Source organism: Bufo gargarizans, chromosome 9 (genome assembly GCF_014858855.1).
Source record: "Bufo gargarizans isolate SCDJY-AF-19 chromosome 9, ASM1485885v1, whole genome shotgun sequence".
Taxonomy (NCBI): domain Eukaryota; kingdom Metazoa; phylum Chordata; class Amphibia; order Anura; family Bufonidae; genus Bufo; species Bufo gargarizans.
In genome coordinates, this window is record NC_058088.1 from 90,621,187 (window position 1) to 90,640,322 (window position 19,136).

Consider the following 19,136-nt stretch of genomic DNA (forward strand, 5'->3'; position numbering starts at 1 on the left):
GTAGTGGACGTAGAGGTATCGGTGGAAGCAGCGTTGGAAGAGGACGAGGTAGCCAACACTGGTTTTTAGTTTTATAATTAATGTTTAATCTTTTTATTAGGGTACACTCCAAAAGAGTGTGAAATATCCAAAATACAAAAATGAGCAATTGTGCTGTAGTATAACAATTGCTGGTTAAGGTCGATATACATGTCTGTTCTGTACAAGGTACGGACAAGTCCTGTGGGATCCATGCCTGGTTCATTTTAATGAACGCAAGCTTCTCCACATTGGCTGTGGACAGACGGCTGTGCTTGTCTGTGATGACGCCCCCTGCCGTGTTAAACACACGTTCAGATAATACACTAACTGCAGGGCAGGGCAAGCCAGCCCCTCCAAGGCGTAAAGGGCAAGCTCCGGCCATGTGCCCAATTTGGAGACCCAGAAGTTGAAGGGGGCAGACCCATTTAGTACATGTAGGCGTGTGCACACATACTGCTCCACCATGTTGGTGAAATGCTGCCTCCTGCTAAGACATTCCATATCAGCTGGTGGTGCTGGTTGTGGCATGGTGACAAAGCTTTTCCACATTTCAGCCATGCAAACCCTGCCTTCTGAGGTGCCGGCGGTGCCCCCGCTGCATTGGCCTCTTCCTCGTCCTCTGCTTTCATCTTGTGCTTCCACTGTGCCCCCGCTGTCAGATGGGAATGCCACCAGGAGTGCGTCTACCAGCATGCGTTTGTACTCGCGCATTTTACAATCACGCTCCAGTGAAGGAATTAAGGGCTGTACGTTGTCCTTGTAACCGGGATCCAGCAGCGTGGCCACTCAGTAATCAGCACAAGTTAGAATGTGGGCAACTTGGTGGTTGTTGCAGAGATACTGCAGCATGTAATTGCTCATATGTGCCAGGCTGCCCAGAGGCAATGAAAAGCTGTCCTCTGTGGGAGGTGTATCTTCTGTGTCCTCTATATCCCCCCCCAGCCTCGCACTAGTGATGGCCATGAGCTGGTCTGGGTGCCACCCTGCTGTGAACATGGTTCCTCCTCCATCTCCTCCTCCTCATCCTCCACCTCGTTATCCTCCAGAACTGTGCCCTTGCTGGACAATAGTGTACTTGGCGTTTGAGGGTGCAGGAACCCACCCTCTGAGCCACTTGTGAATGACTGGCCGGAAACCCTACAAAATGATCCCTCTTCCTCCTCCTCCTGTGCCACATCCTCTTCCATCATCACCAGCAGCATTTTTTCAAGGAGGCATAGAAGTGGGATAGTAACGCTGAGAACAGCGTTATTGGCACTGGCCATGTTGGTGGAGTACTCGAAACAGCGCAACAAGGAACAGAGGTCTCGCATGGAGGCCCAGTCATTGGTGGTGAAGTGGTGCTGTTCCGCAGAGTGACTCACCCGTGCGTACTGCAGCTGAAACTCTACTATCTCCTGCTGCTGCTTGCACAGTCTGGCCAGCATGTGCAAGGTGGAGTTCCATGTTGTGGGCAGGTCACATATGAGGTAGTGAGCGGGAAGGCCGAAGTTACGCTGCAGCGCTGACAGGCGAGCAGCAGCAGGGTGAGAACTCTGAAAGCGCTCACAGACGGCCCGCACTTTATGCAGCAGCTCTGACATATCGGGGTAATTTTTAAGGAATCTCTGCAACACCAAAATCAGCACATGCACCAGGCAAGGGATGTGCATCAAACCGGCTAGTCCCAGAGCTGCTACGAGATTTTGCCCATTATCGCACACCACCAGGCCATGCTTGAGGCTCACTGGCACCAAGCACTCATCGGTCTGTTGTTCAAGGCCCGTCCACAGCTCCTGCACAGTGTTGGGTTTGTCCCACAAACAGATAAGTTTTAAAACTGCCTGCTGTTGTTTACCCCTGGCTGTGCTGAAAATGGTGGTGAAGGTGTTACACTGACCGGATGAGGAGCCGGTAGATGATGAGGAAGCGGAGTAGGAGGAGGAAGCAACAGGAGGCAAACTGAAGTGCCCTGCAATCCTCGGTGGTGGAAAGACTGCTATCCGCTATCCATAAGGCTTTAAAAGCTCTCCGTCTCCACCAGAAGGAATGACAGCATTTCAAAGACCAGTAATTTTGAAATGCTGGCTTTTATGGCCAGGGATTGCTGGTGGGTAGGGGGTACTTCCTCTTCCGCTCCAGTATTTGGGAGATGGAGAGCTGAACGCTACCGTGGGACATTGTGGAGATGCTTTTTGACCCAGATGCTGGTGTTGCTCGCAGATCCTCTGTTTGCGGGGTGGCAGGTGGCACTGTCACTCCAGAGGTGGATGAATAGGCCGAGACTGCAGCAGAAGAGGAAGCAGGAGGAGCCAGAGACCTTTCTTGGTTTTTGAGGTGTCTACTTTACTGCAGCTCACGCTTTGCACTTAGATGCCTAGTCATGCAGTTTGTGCTCAGGTTGAGAACGTTTATGCTTCGCTTCAGGCTCTGATTGCACAGCGTGCACACCACTCATGTCTTGTCGTCAGCAAATTGTCTGAAGAACTGCCACGCCAGGGAACTGCTTGGAGCTGGCTTTGGTGTGCTCAGTCCCTTGCTGCAGTATGCAGTAGCAGGTGTACTGTCTACGGGACGGCCGTTCCGCTTTTGCACCCTGCTCCCTCTTCTGCTGGGCTGGTGGCTCTGTGCGACCACCGCCTCTTCCTCCGAACTACACAGGTCACTTGCATGACCTTGATTCCATGTGGGGTCAAGGACCTCATCATCCTCCACATCATCTTCCACCCAGTCTTCACCCCTGCCCTCCTTGTCGTTCTGCACACTTTTGAAAGCCCCAGAAGTTGGCACCTGTGTTTCATCATCATCAGAGACGTGCTGCAATGGTCCTCCCATGTGCTCCTCTTGAAACATAAATGGTTTGGCATCGGTGCACGCAATCTCTTCCACTTCTAGGGCAGGGCTGGGTGGATGGCCCTGGGAAACCCCGCTAACAGAGTCATCAAAAAGCAGAAGAAACTGCTGCATGACTTGGGACTCAGACTGCTTGGCTGATTTGCAAGGGGGTGAGGTGAAAGACTGATGGACATCGGCTGCATTTGCCAACTCTGATCTTTCAGCAGGAGACTGGGTGGGAGACAATGTAAAGGAACTGGAGGCACTGTCAGCAACCCAATCTACTATCGCCTGTACTTATTCAGGCCTCACCATTCGTAGAGCCGCATTAGGCCCGACCAAATACCACTGCAGGTTCTGTTGCCTACTCACACCTGAGGAAGAGTTTTCACTTGTGCATGTAGCTGGCACAGATCGACCACGTCCTCTCCCTGCAACAGGAGCTCCACCAGCAGCACCACGAACGGGGCCACGTCCCTTGTTTGACGCTCTCCTTATATTTCTCAAATTTAGGATCTTGCCCAAAATGGGTGTTTTTTTTTTTAAATAACAGAATAGAACAACAGTATCTAAAGGGTGTATCTAACATGTACAGATGCAGACAAGGCCACAAATTAAGATTTTTGCCCAAAATGTTTTAGTTTTTTATACAAGAATAGCACAGCGGTATCTAAAGCGTGTATCTTACAATGACAGATGCAGCAAAAGTTTTTTGCCCTAAATGGGTGTTTTTTTTATAGCAGAATAGAATAACAGTATCTAAAGGGTGTATCTTACACGTACAGATGCAGACAGATGTGTTTTTTCAAAGCCAGAAAAGCAGCAAAGGCTGCAATATTAAGAACTTTGCCCCAATATATAACAGAATATGACAGCAGTATATAACACTTGAATTTCACACTGACAGATGCAGACAAGGCCGCAAATTAAGTATTTTGCCTAAAATGGGTGTTTGTTTTACTAACAGAATATGACAGCAGTATATAACGCTTGAATTTCATACTTACAGATGCAGCAAGGGCTGTAAAATTGAGTATTTTGCCCAAAAAGGGTGTTTTTTAAAACCCAGAAAAATAAAACTGTATTTCTAGCTTAAATTGCACACTGACTAATGCGGCAGAGGCCCAGGATGAAGGGTATTGCCAAAAATTGGTATTTTTTCAAAGCCAGAAAATGATTGAAGTATTTCAATCTTGTTTTAACAATGACAGATGCAGCAAAGATTGTAATATTAAGTACTTTGCCCAAAATGGGTGTTTTTTTACTAACAGAATATGACAGCAGTATATAACGCTTGAATTTCACACGTACAGATGCAGCAAGGGCTGTAAAATTGAATTTTTTGCCCAAAAAGGGTGTTTTTTTTTTAAAACCCAGAAAATTATAGCTGTATTTGTAGCTTAAATTGCACACTGACTAATGCTGCAAAGGCACCAGATGTAGGATATTGCCAAAAATTTGTGTTTGTTTTTTAACCCAGATTATTATTGCAGTATTTCAAGCTTGGATTTCAATGTCACAAAAGCACAGCTGGTGCACTGAGCTTGCATAAAATGGCCACCACCGTCCACCTAACTAACAGACGGATAAAAGTTATTTTTCTCTGTCACTGGGCTCAGGGCAGGGTAAAACATTTGTGTACTGCACCCACACAACTAAATCTATGTAGATCGCTGAGTTCAATTGCAGTTCTGATTAAAGTTTCTTTCCTACTCTCTCCCTCACAGCAGCAGCATCTTCTCCCTACACTAAGCACAGCAGAGTGACGTGCAGCGCTACGTGACTCCAGTTTATATAGAGGCTGGGTCACATGCTGCACTGGCCAATCACAGCAATGCCATTAGTAAGCATGGGTGCGATGGCTTCTAAGGGCACACAGTTAAACGCTTGTTGATTGGCTGCTCTGCAGCCTTTAAAATAGCGCCAAGAAGTCACCGAACACCGAACTCGAACTTTTATGGAAATGCTCGGATTTGGATCCAGGGTCCAAAAATACTCCAGTTCGTTACGAACTCGAACTTTACAGTTCGGGTTCGCTTAACCCTATTGCCTTATATCTGGTGACAGCATAGGCAGAGCTTGTTAAGAGCTCATTTGCATTCCTTTTTTTGCAGAATTCCAGAGGAGCATGTATGGCCTATGAGTCTCCTCATGCCTATTAATTCAGAGAGAAAGTGCCCTCCAAAATCCATATTTGTCTATGGCATTTTAGAAAAATCTCTTTATTATGTTTACTACAGAAATAATGTCATTTAGTATAACTTGTACTACAGTCCTAATGGCAATATTTATAATCACTGAAAATGAAACTTTGTAGCAATGCTAATTAGTAGCATAACATAATTACGTTATCGTTAATGACAGCAATTGTGAAATACTACCATGCTCACTATTTTTAAATTGTAATCTAGTTCTTACAAATAATTTTTCTATTTGCAAACCAAGACATGGAAACTAGCCATCTAAAGCAAAGTGAACTGTCCTTGACTATAACAAAGCAAGGACAGTTAATTTGCCATGACTAATTGAAAAACATAAAATACATTAATATGATGTATTAGCACGCAACCTGTAGTCTAACAAGCAAAAAGATCTTTCAAATGACAGATTATTGAGTGGACTAAAATATTCCACTTAAACATTTTTTAAATTTAAATAACAAAGCTTATGTCCTCCTAGTATTGTGTGAGCAAGATGAAAGGAAACACTGGCAGTGGCATGTGGAGCATTGCAGGAAATAAGATTAGTTTTAGGGGCAGAAGGTTTCTGAGAAATAAAAGAAATAGAACATGCTCAATATAAGAAATAAGTAATTTTTTAAACCTTGGGACACACATTAATTAAACATTTAATTAGGCAAAGCCAAATTCTGACAGAAGGCCATATGACATAAGAAGTCCTCTTTCTTTGGCCATTACTTTAGAAGGAGCTATCAAGTTTTTTATTCTTCAATTATCTGAATTATAACTGTGTTACTAGCTCCTCCTGAACTATCTGCCCGGAATCATAGAATTCATAAATTCAACTTACTGCCCCCATGAGGACAAACTATCTATATGTCCTATTAGAGCAGACTGACATTGTAAAGCTGGGTTCTCTGCTTGGGAAACATGTAAACCTTGATTTCTCATGCCATTGTATGGCAAATGTGTGGCTATTGGTGAATGTATGGCATGGCTTTCTCTAATGATAGCCTATTTTCAGGGAAAAGAGAAGTAGGACTTGTGGTGATCAGCTGAATGCTGCATTGGCATCTTTTTCAAAAGTCAAAACTTCATTAGACACTAAACTTGTTTAGACAACCCTTTTTTCTCATAGAAAGACCAGAACTATGAGTGTCTCCTTGCCGAATTCTCTGATGATCAGCTGTTTTCACTGATGATAGCTATTTTGATAGCTGCTCACCACTCTAAGGCCTCTTGCAAATGACCATATGGCTTTTTCAGTATTTAGCGGTCCGCAAAAAACGGATCCGTGAAAAATATAGATGATGTCCGTGTGCATTCAGTTTTTTGTGAAACGGAACAGGTGGCCCCTGACAGAACAGTACTATCCTTGTCCGTTATGCGGACAATAATAGGACATGAATGGAACTGAAATACGGAAATACAGAAATGGAAGGCATACGGAGTACCTTTTAGTTTTTTTGGCGGATCCATGGAAATGAATGGTTCTGTATACAGTCCGTATACGGAACGCAAGAAATGGAACATAAAAGAAAAAAAAATTGTGTGCAAGAAGCCTAAGAAAGATGGCCTTAAGACGGGGAATTGAACTTTATACCCACATTTCCCATTAAGGCATATGCGTGAGAGTTAGATTTATAGTATTGCAATTTGCAAGACTTTAATATAGAATTATTAAAGGGGCTTTTCAACTTTTTACAACTGTGGACCTATCCTGGGCTCACAGCAGTACCGCTGCCTTCTCAAACAGCTGATCAGAGGGTCAGAAAACACGAGAGAAACTAGAGAAACCCCTTTGGCTCTTTTGGGCATCTGCTTAAACTCAAATTCTCACATAAATAATTTAAAGGTCACAGATACTGTAAAAAAGGCATTTCATTACTATTATTCTACCATAAAAGTACTGATTCTCTGGAAGAACTGTGGCACATAAATATGGCACATCAAGGTGCATCAAGGCATTACTCATAGTCGCTTGGTGTCACGCTCGTGTGTGGGAGGAAAACACCACACCGAGCATAGGAGGGAAAGGGGATACCGGAATAAGGCCTGGAGACTAGGGAACGAAGAATGACACCTTGTAGATAAAAAATAACTAAAGCACTTTATTGCAATACAAGTTACAATATTTTAATGATAAATCTGCTTCCAATTATAGCTCTAGGAGAAGAGTCAAATAACCCTTTGTTCTGGCCCATTATTAACCAGGAGACCACATGCCCTAAGAGGTGGGGAGGGTTGCAGCATGGAGCAGCAATAAGGGCGAGTGAGGTTCCAGTGGCCATAGTAGAAGAGAAAAGCAGGTGGACATAAAATACTGGCATTACAAACTGCAGAGCATGATAACGTTTGTGAGAGGTGAACTGCTATGTGTTTTCCAAGATATTTTTATTGATTATCTATACTCAGAATAGGTCATCAATATCAGACCAACACCCGACACCCCCGCCGACCAGCTGGTTGAAGAGAAGGCCGCACATCATGTCAGTGCAGCCTTTCCTTCATTGTTTACCTGCTAGCCGTCAACATTGCAGCAGTGAGCAGGTCTAATTACAAGAATTTGTCTCATTCAATGGCACAGCTCGTCCCTATGTAAGTGTGGATCGGTCATCAAAAAAATGATCTTGGAAAACCCCTTTACTTTTAGTTTCCTCTGAGCAGACTATCCTTTTAAAGCCATACATAATTTAATAAGTGGCTTTTTTGATGTGGAGTCTAAGGAACCAACCTCTTCCTACAAGCTCCTGAGATTTTTCTTTAGTACATACTGTACAATTTGTTCTAAATTATTACAGGGATGTGTAGGTGCACTAAGTTGCAGGAATACATTGCAGTAGTCAAAACTTTAAATAGTCTAAAAATGTGCATTAAATAAGAGTTAGAAAGGTATAGGCATACCAAAGATAAAGTTGACATATCACAATCAGAAATTAGCTCAACCACCGCTGTTGCTGTAATGTTTGGTAGTAAATATACAAGTTAACACATAGAGGCATTAAGACTGACTGTAGTCCAAAACTTCACCTGTATTAACAATAGAGATAATTTGTGTATAACAACTTGGTGCTGATTAAAAATAAAAGAACAGATGGTCTGAGCATGATATTCCAACACACCAGACAGTAGACAGCTAAAAATGTACATAAAATATTTATAGAAAAAAAATCACATTCATTTTAGAGCTACGCGCATAATTTCCCACTTCCTGGCAGAAATACAAATGGTGAACATTATAGTAACAATATACTCACAGAGATTGCAAGTAATGACTCAAACACAGACAAAATGAACACTTCTCATAAACACTTTACTTCTCTACCTGATTGCTAATAATAATGTGGAATAATTGTCTGTCTGCAAAATAAATAAAGGCAAAAAGTTTCCAAATAATATATAAAGCACTGATTAGTGTTGTACCCAGTGGGATATATTAGACCACAACAGATGGTTAAAATGGTCAACCAGGTGGGGCAACCCAAATTTAGACTAGTTGTCTCAGCTAAAAATATGCCAGGTTACTACCTCTAGGACTCCATGTCATCTGCTGTTTTTGATTTGAGAAGCTTACTTGTGATAGTTTTTTCATTAGAATTACTACAGGGAAAATAAAGTAGAGCAATATTGATGTATTTTCTTCTACCATCTATAGGTGTCCAATTTGTACTCTACACATCTAAGACCCAAATGGGACTAAAACACTATATGAATGAGCATTGATCATATACAGTCAGAGACTTAAAGGGGTTGTCTCACTTCAGCAAATAACATTTATTTTGTAGACAAAGTTAATACAAGGCAATTGCTAATGCATTGTGAATTTCCATATTGCCTCCTTGGCTGGCTTGATTCATTTTTTAAATCCTATTTTACACTGGTCATATCCAGGGGTTACGACCACCCTGCAATCCAGCAGCGGTGGCCATGCTTGCCCACTATAGGAAAAGGCGCCGGCCTATCTGGTGGATGGGGCAAAAGACAGTTAGACCAGCGCCTTCAAACTATGTACAAAAGAAAGTTCAGGTGCCCACTACCATGCCTGCAATGCAGGACTGTTAGTGTGGGTCCTATCTGATAGAAGCCACCTTGTCGCTGGTAGATGGGCCTGACATATTCTTGATCAAAAATATAAGTAAATATCTTCTATTTTTCATATAGTAAGCATATTAGTAATGCAGTTTACATTTCTTTCATGTTTTTAATATTTGCATGTGTCTTTGTGCATAAAGCAGTGAGCTCCTCCTTGTACGGATGTAGCAGAGTTAACACACATGCTTTGAGACATGTTATGTAAACTAAGTGCCACTAAGTGCGTTAAGCAATTGCCTTTGTTTGCTTCATGATAACGAGATGAGTTAAGAAATTTGAGTTAAGAGTGTGTGTGTTACCCTTGCTACATCTGTCGTCTTTCTCTGGTGGACAGGACAGCAAAAGCGGACATAGGCCAGTGTTTTTTCATGTAGTATGCAAGCGCAGCTGCCGCTGCTGGATTGCAGAGTGATCATAACTAGTGATGAGCAAAGTTTTGTAAAAGTAGATTTGGCTGCTTTGCTGAATTTTACAAAAAAATTTGCTTTGTGACAAAGTAATTTGTCACAAAGCGCATTTCTTTGTAAGTAGTGGGTGCAATGACAGGGAACAACGATTACACTGCCTCACATCATTTTACCCCTCAGATGCCATGTTCATTGTTGATAGCAGCAACTGAGTTTAATTTTAAAGTGTATAATAAAATAAATAAAATCATACTTACCTCATCCATTTGATCGTGAAGAGCTTGCCGCTGCTATCTTGATTGAAGAACCAGTGCGAAATCGCACAAGCCTGTGATGACGTCCCCACGTTGGCTGGTGTAGCTATGTCATAAGTAACCACGCACAGGATTTCTCGTGGGATCTTCAATCAAAATGGCAACGGCTCTTCACACTCAAATGGATGGCGTAGGTATGATTTTTTTTTTAAACCCGTTTAAGGAAAATCTATTCGTTACCATGAAGCATAAGGAAATTTAGCTTCATAGTGAATTGAATTTACCCTGAAATTTGGATCAAAGTTTAATTCGCTCAGGGGTGGACTGGGAACTTAAAGTGGGCATGGAAAAAAAAAGTGGCCTCATGTTGTAGGTGGGTCCAAATTCACAGAAGGTGGGGCAACACAAAGAGCCATGGGCCAGTATATGTAGGCAGGGTCAGCAATACCATAGTGCAGAACACTATACCACTCTAGCAGAACTAAATACCACAGTGCAGCACAACATTTTGGCACCTACACCACAGTATTTAACTGAGGATGATAATACAGTTGAATTCAGTAGGGCACCTGCAGCCACTGCCCAGCGGTATAGGAATCAGATCATTATGTACTTTGCTAGTGGATGTGAAAAGGGCTTGGGAGGCCCCCCAAGGCATACAGTAGGCCTACAAGGAAATTTCCTTGTAGGGTCTATGGCCAATCCACCCCTAGATTCGCTCAATACTAATTGTGATTGTCAATATTGCCTGCTTTGCTGGCTAGATTCATTTTTCATTGCATCTGATTTCCATGGTTATGACTACAGATGATCAAAGTTTTCACAAATTAGATTTGGACGCTTCACCAAATAAAATAAAAAAGAGCATTGTGTAATGTGATGGAAAAATTAATCAAGCCAGCGAAGGAGGCAAAATGGGCAATTACAATACATTAGTAAGTGCCTTGAATTAACTTTCTCTACATTATAAATGCCATTTGTTGTTGTGAGACAACCCCTTGAATAAACAATGACATTCAGTGATGCCATGTCTGATTACATTCTTCTTTTTTCTTCTCTAACTGGGCTTTGCTTGCCTTGACTCATGGTCATCATGGTGAGCTGTAACCTGTCACTCATCTCTGCATAATTTGAAGCCCAGACATTTTTGTCTCCCCTACTTTGGCTCTCTCATCCTTTATAGTATCATTAATTCAAGCCCCACTACCTTAGTGCCCCCAGTCCTGTGGCCTAAAGATTTATGCAGCCTCCTACAAAGTTATAGTGATAACTAGAGATGAGCAAAGCGATAACAAATTTATTTATGTTGCTTCGCCAAAGTTCACAAAGAAATTAGATTTGTTACAAATTACTTCATCATAAATCACATGCCATTGTATGTAGCAGGTGCAATGACACAATCACGCTGGCCGGGGGCAGTGACATCAACAGTGAGGTGAGGTATGTTTTTTTTTCTTTATTATTGCCATGTCAGGAAAAATGTATTCGCTACCAGAAAGAGCAAGGAAATTCAGCTTTGTGGCGAATCAAATTTTTCCTGAAATTCAAATTGAAGTCCACTTGAGATACTTTTATTTGCTCAACACTAGTACTAACTAATATTGTGACCAGGAAATATAGTGTGCCCTGGATATAGTGCCACCAAAACTGGCGCCCAAAAATATTGCATATGTTGTGCCCTAGAGAATTTTAGTGCCACAAATACAGTTTTTCAGGAAGATATACTGTAATCAATACTTTACTACCAGTACTGTGCCCCAGACAGTTATAGTGCAAATAATACAGATCAAGCCCCTGATGATTTTCTTTTCTAGAAGAGCACACCTTATCGGAGTTTTGAACATGGGGAACAGCTACTTATAAATATTTATCTTTCCTGATTACATTTATTTTTATCATTAAAGTACAACATACAGTGAGTATACACATAAAAATAATAGGGCATCTGGTCAAACTTTAACATGGAAATCTTTTTACAGTACAATAACTCAAATTAAAGGAAAATAAATGGTTATCTATGTCAAACCTTCAGTATTATTCTGGAATGTATCTAATGTACCCTTTCCCTGCTAGTCCCTTAAAAATATGCCCAGATACAGTAGAGCATCAGACCCAAAAGATATAATGTTCGTCTAGCGATCAATGAAAAAAAAATTGCCTGTATTTTTGATCATTGCCCTCTATTGAGATGACTATGCCCTCAGTATACACAACACAAATTAAAAAGTGATCCCAGAACAATGCGGTCTATTGTATCAATAGCTCAAGTAGCTGCCCAAAAGAATTGAAGGTCTTAACATATTTTAGGTCTAGTAGCCCTTACAAAAACAGGAGGATTTTGTTATTGATTATTACATATATATAAGGACATTAAAAATGTTATGAAAATTATCCAAAATGTAAAAATTGTGCCTAATATAAAAAAAAGGATAAAACAATATGTTATATGGCATTTTCTGATAACACGTTTACTTTAAGCACAGTGTATGAAAGTGTAAGCATCTTTAGTTTTCACTGTAATATTTCATTTCAGCCTCAATAGAATAAAATGTGATTCTATTTCAACAACATATTGAATTGGGCACTACTGTATACCTTTTCAAGATTTTGGTTAGAAAAAATGAACATATCTCAATTTATAATGTTTAAATTGAATAATAAAAACAAATTACCCATCAACTTATATATTCTTCACAATCCAGCATGTCAACTAGTAATCTATTATTTACTCACCTAGATAAATCGGCTGTCAAGTTCTACAGACCATTGTCAAAAAAAACAAGCCTGACACCTGTTTGTCCTATGAACCCTTCAATCTGCAGAAATTATATTCAATGCTATTTCATGTTTTGAACCTAGGGTCCTCTGTTACTTCAGGAAAATTTGAATTTAACTGATCTCCTATCTACAGTAAAAGCCTTTGACAGGAGAGTTAAAAAAAAAGCAGTCCATGTGCTGTATGGTAAGAAGATGGAATATATAAATTTACCATTTTGACAATAATAGAGACAAGCATAAAGGAAGCATATAATAACCTTAAAGGGGTTATCCCATCTTAGACAATAGGGGCATATCGCTAGGATATGCCCCCATTGTCTGATAGGTGTGGGTCCCACCTCTGTGACCCGCACCTACAAGGAGAACGGAGCTGGGGAGAGTTGTGGCTGAAGGACCCCGGGTTTCCCTGGGTCTGTCCACCACTAGGCAAAGCTCCCCGCCTCTCCCATTAAAGTAAATGGGAGCGCACAGCGCATGTGCAGCCACCGCTCCCATTCATTTCTATGGGGCCGACGGAAATAGCCGAGCCAGCACTTGACTATTTTTGGCGGCTGCATAGAAATGAATAGAGGGTGGCTGCGCATGCGCAGTGCACCCTTCTCAACTTTCTCTGATCAGTTCTCCTTGTAGGTGCGGGCCTCTGGGACCTGCACCTATCAGACAATGAAGGAATATCCTAGTGATATGCCCCAATTGTCTAAGGTGGGATAACCCCTTTAACAGTATACTAACAATAAAGATATTTTTCACAAAGGAACTATGTACCATATTTTTCACCCTATATGATACACTTTTTTTCGCCCCAAAGTGGGGGAAAAATGTCAGTGCTTCCATTATGGAAGTGCTCATTTGTACCAGATGAACGGAAAGAAGTGCATGCAGCGCTCCTTGGGCTCTGTCTGTACTCACTGCTTTATTGTCCTCGGCTGTTGGCTGTGCAGTGACCTCATGCTGTGACGAAGAAAAGAGAGCTCTGGAGGTAAGGAGCGGCGGCGTCCAGAGCAGGAGAGGTAAGTGTTTTATTATTTTATTTGCTCTGTGGCATGGGGGCTGATAAATGTGGGAGTAGAGTATTGATGATCTATCCTCAGACCCCACCGATCATATATTGATGACTATTCTGACACCTGAGGTCACCATCAGTCAGCTGTTTGAAGAGGACAGAGTGCTCTAGTGAATGTTGTGACCTCCTTACAGCATAATGAACACATTGACACACATGCTTGGCATTTGAATTGTACTGAGGTCACATGGACCATTTGAAGGTTGTACATACAGTACAGACCAAAAGTTTGGACACACCTTCTCATTCAAAGAGTTTTCTTTATTTTCATGACTATGAAAATTGTAGATTCACACTGAAGGCATCAAAACTACAAATTAACATATGTGGAATTATATACATAACAAAAAAGTGTGAAACAGCTGAAAATATGTAATATTCTAGGTTCTTCAAAGTAGTCACCTTTTGCTTTGATTACTGCTTTGCACACTCTTGGCATTCTCTTGATGAGCTTCAAGATGTAGTCACCTGAAATGGTTTTCACTTCACAGGTGTGCCCTGTCAGGTTTAATAAGTGGGATTTCTTGCCTTATAAATGGGGTTGGGACCATCAGTTGCGTTGTGGAGAAGTCATGTGGATACACAGCTGATAGTCCTACTGAATAGACTGTTAGAATTTGTATTATGGCAAGAAAAAATGCAGCTAAGTAAAGAAAAATGAGTGGCCATCATTACTTTAAGAAATGAAGGTCAGTCAGTCCGAAAAATTGGAAAACTTTGAAAGTGTCCCCAAGTGCAGTCACACAAACCATCAAGCGCTACAAAGAAACTGGCTCACATGCGGACCGCCCCAGGAAAGGAAGACCAAGAGTCACCTCTGCTGCGGAGGATAAGTTCATCCGAGTCACCAGCCTCAGAAATCGCAGGTTAACAGCAGCTCAGATTAGAGACCAGGTCAATGCCACACAGAGTTCTAGCAGCAGACACATCTCTAGAACAACTGTTAGGAGGAGACTGTGTGAATCAGGCCTTCATGGTAGAATATCTGCTAGGAAACCACTGCTAAGGACAGGCAACAAGCAGAAGAGACTTGTTTGGTCTAAAGAACACAAGGAATGGACATTAGACCAGTGGAAATCTGTGCTCTGGTCTGATGAGTCCAAATTTGAGATATTTGGTTCCAACCACCCTGTCTTTGTGCGATGCAGAAAAGTTGAACGGATAGACTCTACATGCCTGGTTCCCACTGTGCCTGGTTCCCATCCGGTTTGCGTTTAGTTGGACCATCATTTATTTTTCAAAAGGACAATGACCCCAAACACACCTCCAGGCTGTGTAAGGGCTATTTGACCATGAAGGAGAGTGATGGGGTGCTGCGCCAGATGACCTGGCCTCCACAGTCACCGGACCTGAACCCAATCGAGATGGTCTGGGGTGAGCTGGACCGCAGAGTGAAGGCAAAAGGGCCAACAAGTGCTAAGCATCTCTGGGAACTCCTTCAAGACTGTTGGAAGACAATTTCAGGTGACTACCTCTTGAAGCTCATCAAGAGAATGCCAAGAGTGTTCAAAGCAGTAATCAAAGCAAAAGGTGGCTACTTTGAAGAACCTAGAATATGACATATTTTCAGTTGTTTCACACTTTTTGTTATGTACACTACGTGCAGAATTATTAGGCAAATGAGTATTTTGACCACATCATCCTCTTTATACATGTTGTCTTACTCCAAGCTGTATAGGCTCGAAAGCCTACTACCAATTAAGCATATTAGGTGATGTGCATCTCTGTAATGAGAAGGGGTGTGGTCTAATGACATCAACACCCTATATCAGGTGTGCATGATTATTAGGCAACTTCCTTTCCTTTGGCAAAATGGGTCAAAAGAAGGACTTGACAGGCTCAGAAAAGTCAAAAATAGTGAGATATCTTGCAGAGGGATGCAGCACTCTTAAAATTGCAAAGCTTCTGAAGCGTGATCATCGAACAATCAAGCGTTTCATTCAAAATAGTCAACAGGGTCGCAAGAAGCGTGTGGAAAAACCAAGGCGCAAAATAACTGCCCATGAACTGAGAAAAGTCAAGCGTGCAGCTGCCAAGATGCCACTTGCCACCAGTTTGGCCATATTTCAGAGCTGCAACATCACTGGAGTGCCCAAAAGCACAAGGTGTGCAATACTCAGAGACATGGCCAAGGTAAGAAAGGCTGAAAGACGACCACCACTGAACAAGACACACAAGCTGAAACGTCAAGACTGGGCCAAGAAATATCTCAAGACTTTTCTAAGGTTTTATGGACTGATGAAATGAGAGTGAGTCTTGATGGGCCAGATGGCTGGATTGGTAAAGGGCAGAGAGCTCCAGTCCGACTCAGACGCCAGCAAGGTGGAGGTGGAGTACTGGTTTGGGCTGGTATCATCAAAGATGAGCTTGTGGGGCCTTTTTGGGTTGAGGATGGAGTCAAGCTCAACTCCCAGTCCTACTGCCAGTTTCTGGAAGACACCTTCTTCAAGCAGTGGTCCAGGAAGAAGTCTGCAAGGTAAGAAAAACATGATTTTCATGCAGGACAATGCTCCATCACACGCGTCCAAGTACTCCACAACGTGGCTGGCAAGAAAGGGTATAAAAGAAGAAAATCTAATGACATGGCCTCCTTGTTCACCTGATCTGAACCCCATTGAGAACCTGTGGTCCATCATCAAATGTGAGATTTACAAGGAGGGAAAACAGTACACCTCTCTGAACAGTGTCTGGGAGGCTGTGGTTGCTGCTGCATGCAATGTTGATGGTGAACAGATCAAAACACTGACAGAATCCATGGATGGCAGGCTTTTGAGTGTCCTTGCAAAGAAAGGTGGCTATATTGGTCACTGATTTGTTTTTGTTTTGTTTTTAAATGTCAGAAATGTATATTTGTGAATGTTGAGATGTTATATTGGTTTCACTGGTAAAAATAAATAATTGAAATGGGTATATATTTGTTTTTTGTTAAGTTGCCTAATAATTATGTACAGTAATAGTCACCTGCACACACAGATATCCCCCTAAAATAGCTAAAACTAAAAACAAACTAAAAACTACTTCCAAAAATATTCAGCTTTGATATTAATGAGTTTTTTGGGTTCATTGAGAACATGGTTGTTGTTCAATAATAAAATTAATCCTCAAAAATACAACTTGCCTAATAATTCTGCACTCCCTGTATATAATTCCACATGTGTTAATTCATAGTTATGATGCCTTCAGTGTGAATCTACAATTTTTCATAGTCCTGAAAATAAAGAAAACTCTTTGAATGAGAAGGTGTGTCCAAACTTTTGGTCTGTACTGTACATGATGTCTCACTCATTGGAGCACCATGACCTCTTAAAATAGATGATCACCGGTTGTGCTGCTGGGAGTTGGACTCCCAACTCTCAGATATTGATTTCCTATTCTGAGGACAGTTCTTCAATATTTGAAGCCCTTTAACCATTGCTGATAGGAAAGATGTTGAAAAGAAGTTAGTTGTGGGGCATTATGTTTGGCTCCTGACACAATTTGGGAGCCTCTTGCAGATATTAATAAAAGTGAGTTAGTTTTGACATCACGGATGTTTTCCATTCAAATCACTAGTAATTCAGTTTAACGTGCAAATGGCAAAATCACTGACATTGTGTACACTGTACACAAAAGCAACGAGTACAGAAATAAAATAAATTATCAATTTCCATGGATATTATTTGTTACTGTTTAAGATGTGATTCATATTTGTAATATAATACAGATTTTAATTACACTTGCTAAAAGCACATTTTGAGAAATGATATAACTTCTGTGGAAATGAGCTGTCCTCATTTTAATTGTTATGATGTATCATGATCTTCTAACATTAGACCTTATCATCTACCCTCTGCATTGTGTTTTGACACAAAGCTGAAGCATGACAGGTTGTCATTTGGATTTTGTTTGACAATTTTTTTTATTTACTGCATTAAATATATTCTCCTATAAGGAACCCATTAATTTCTTATGCTCAAAGTGGTTAACTCCCAAAAGGTATTTCTATGCAATGAATAAAGCATTTAAATGAAGTATTATTGCAATATACTGTACATTTTTCTCTATGGTAGCGCCCCTGTCTGATCCACCTTCTTCTGCAGCTTCCACTCATTGACAACATCCAGTTATCCATGTATGCAGATATCTAGTAGGAATAATATAGGAAGGCACAACATAAAGTTATAAGAAAAGATGCTCAATAATTGTCTTTTCATGTACAAATTATTTACTAAAACAGATGTCAGAAGTGATCACAGGTCTTTTTTTAGGCCGTATAAGTCATGAGGTGATATCTCCATGGGGATCACACTTTGAATTCCTTGCCATGCTCCTAAAACCGTTTTATTTTGAATAGTTTTGCAATGTGGCCAGGGCACATTATTCTACTGAAACCAGCCACTGACAGATAGGTGATATGTGTCAAAGTAACATCCAACATAAATGTCAAAAATCACTGCGAAAGGTGCACCACAATGATATGCAACAGACAACACTGGCTAATCCCTCAAGCTGATGTTAAGAACCGAGACTTTAGCCAATGTATTCCTGTCAGGAACACATGGGAGCCCTTTTTGCACCACCGTCAAGGTATCTCAGCGTGGCATGGGTCCTACCACTAGACTACCTACGGTGTATGAACACGGTCTGAGTGGTGCTAAGATCTAACTCACAGCCAAGTCCCCACATACATAGTGAAATCACTCAGGTAGTGGGAGAGATGATAAGGCTGTAAGCCCCACCTATAACAGGCCATGTGACACAGGCTACCAGGTGCAACAGAATGCTACCAGCAGTACGCAATGGCACATGCTAAACATATCAAGAAAAATAACGGAAATAAAGTGGCCTAAATGGGAGGAAATGCTCAAAAAAACCCAAACATTGTGGCGTGTTTATAACTAGGGGAGCAATTCATCCGCATGTGATCTGTTGCTAACGGTAATCTCCAGCAAAAATGCATACAATGGAGAATGTCGGCAGCGGACCACATGCACCACAATATTGTGTGGATGCAAATATAAAAATGTATAAATCACTGTGAAAGGTGCACCACAATGATATGCAACTGATAACACGGGCTAATCCCTCAAGCTGATGTTTATTTTTATATAAATGTCAAAACCAGGTTTTTCAGCAAAGCATTGACCAGAGTATCATTGCCCCAGCTCATACATCTTTGTATAGCCTCTTCCCCAGGTATGTGACAATTGCACCTGTCTGTCAGACCAGGCCACCTTCCATTGTTCCATGGTCCAGGTCTGATTCTCATACACCGCAGTGGGATCTTTTCATCTGAGAGCATCCAGCCCTGTACACAGAAAGCTGTGCAGCAATGTCTGTCCTTACTGCTTTCTGTTATAGTCAGTATTACGTTTTAGCAAATTGTGATACATAGGTCTTCTGTGGGATCAGACCAGAAAGGCTAACATTCACTTACAACGTACAACAACAAGCCTTTTGCACCAATCAACCTGTCACTAGTTCACAAGTTATCCTTCCTTGGACCATATCAAAAACTCCCCGTAAGACCTTCTGTTTAGATATGCTT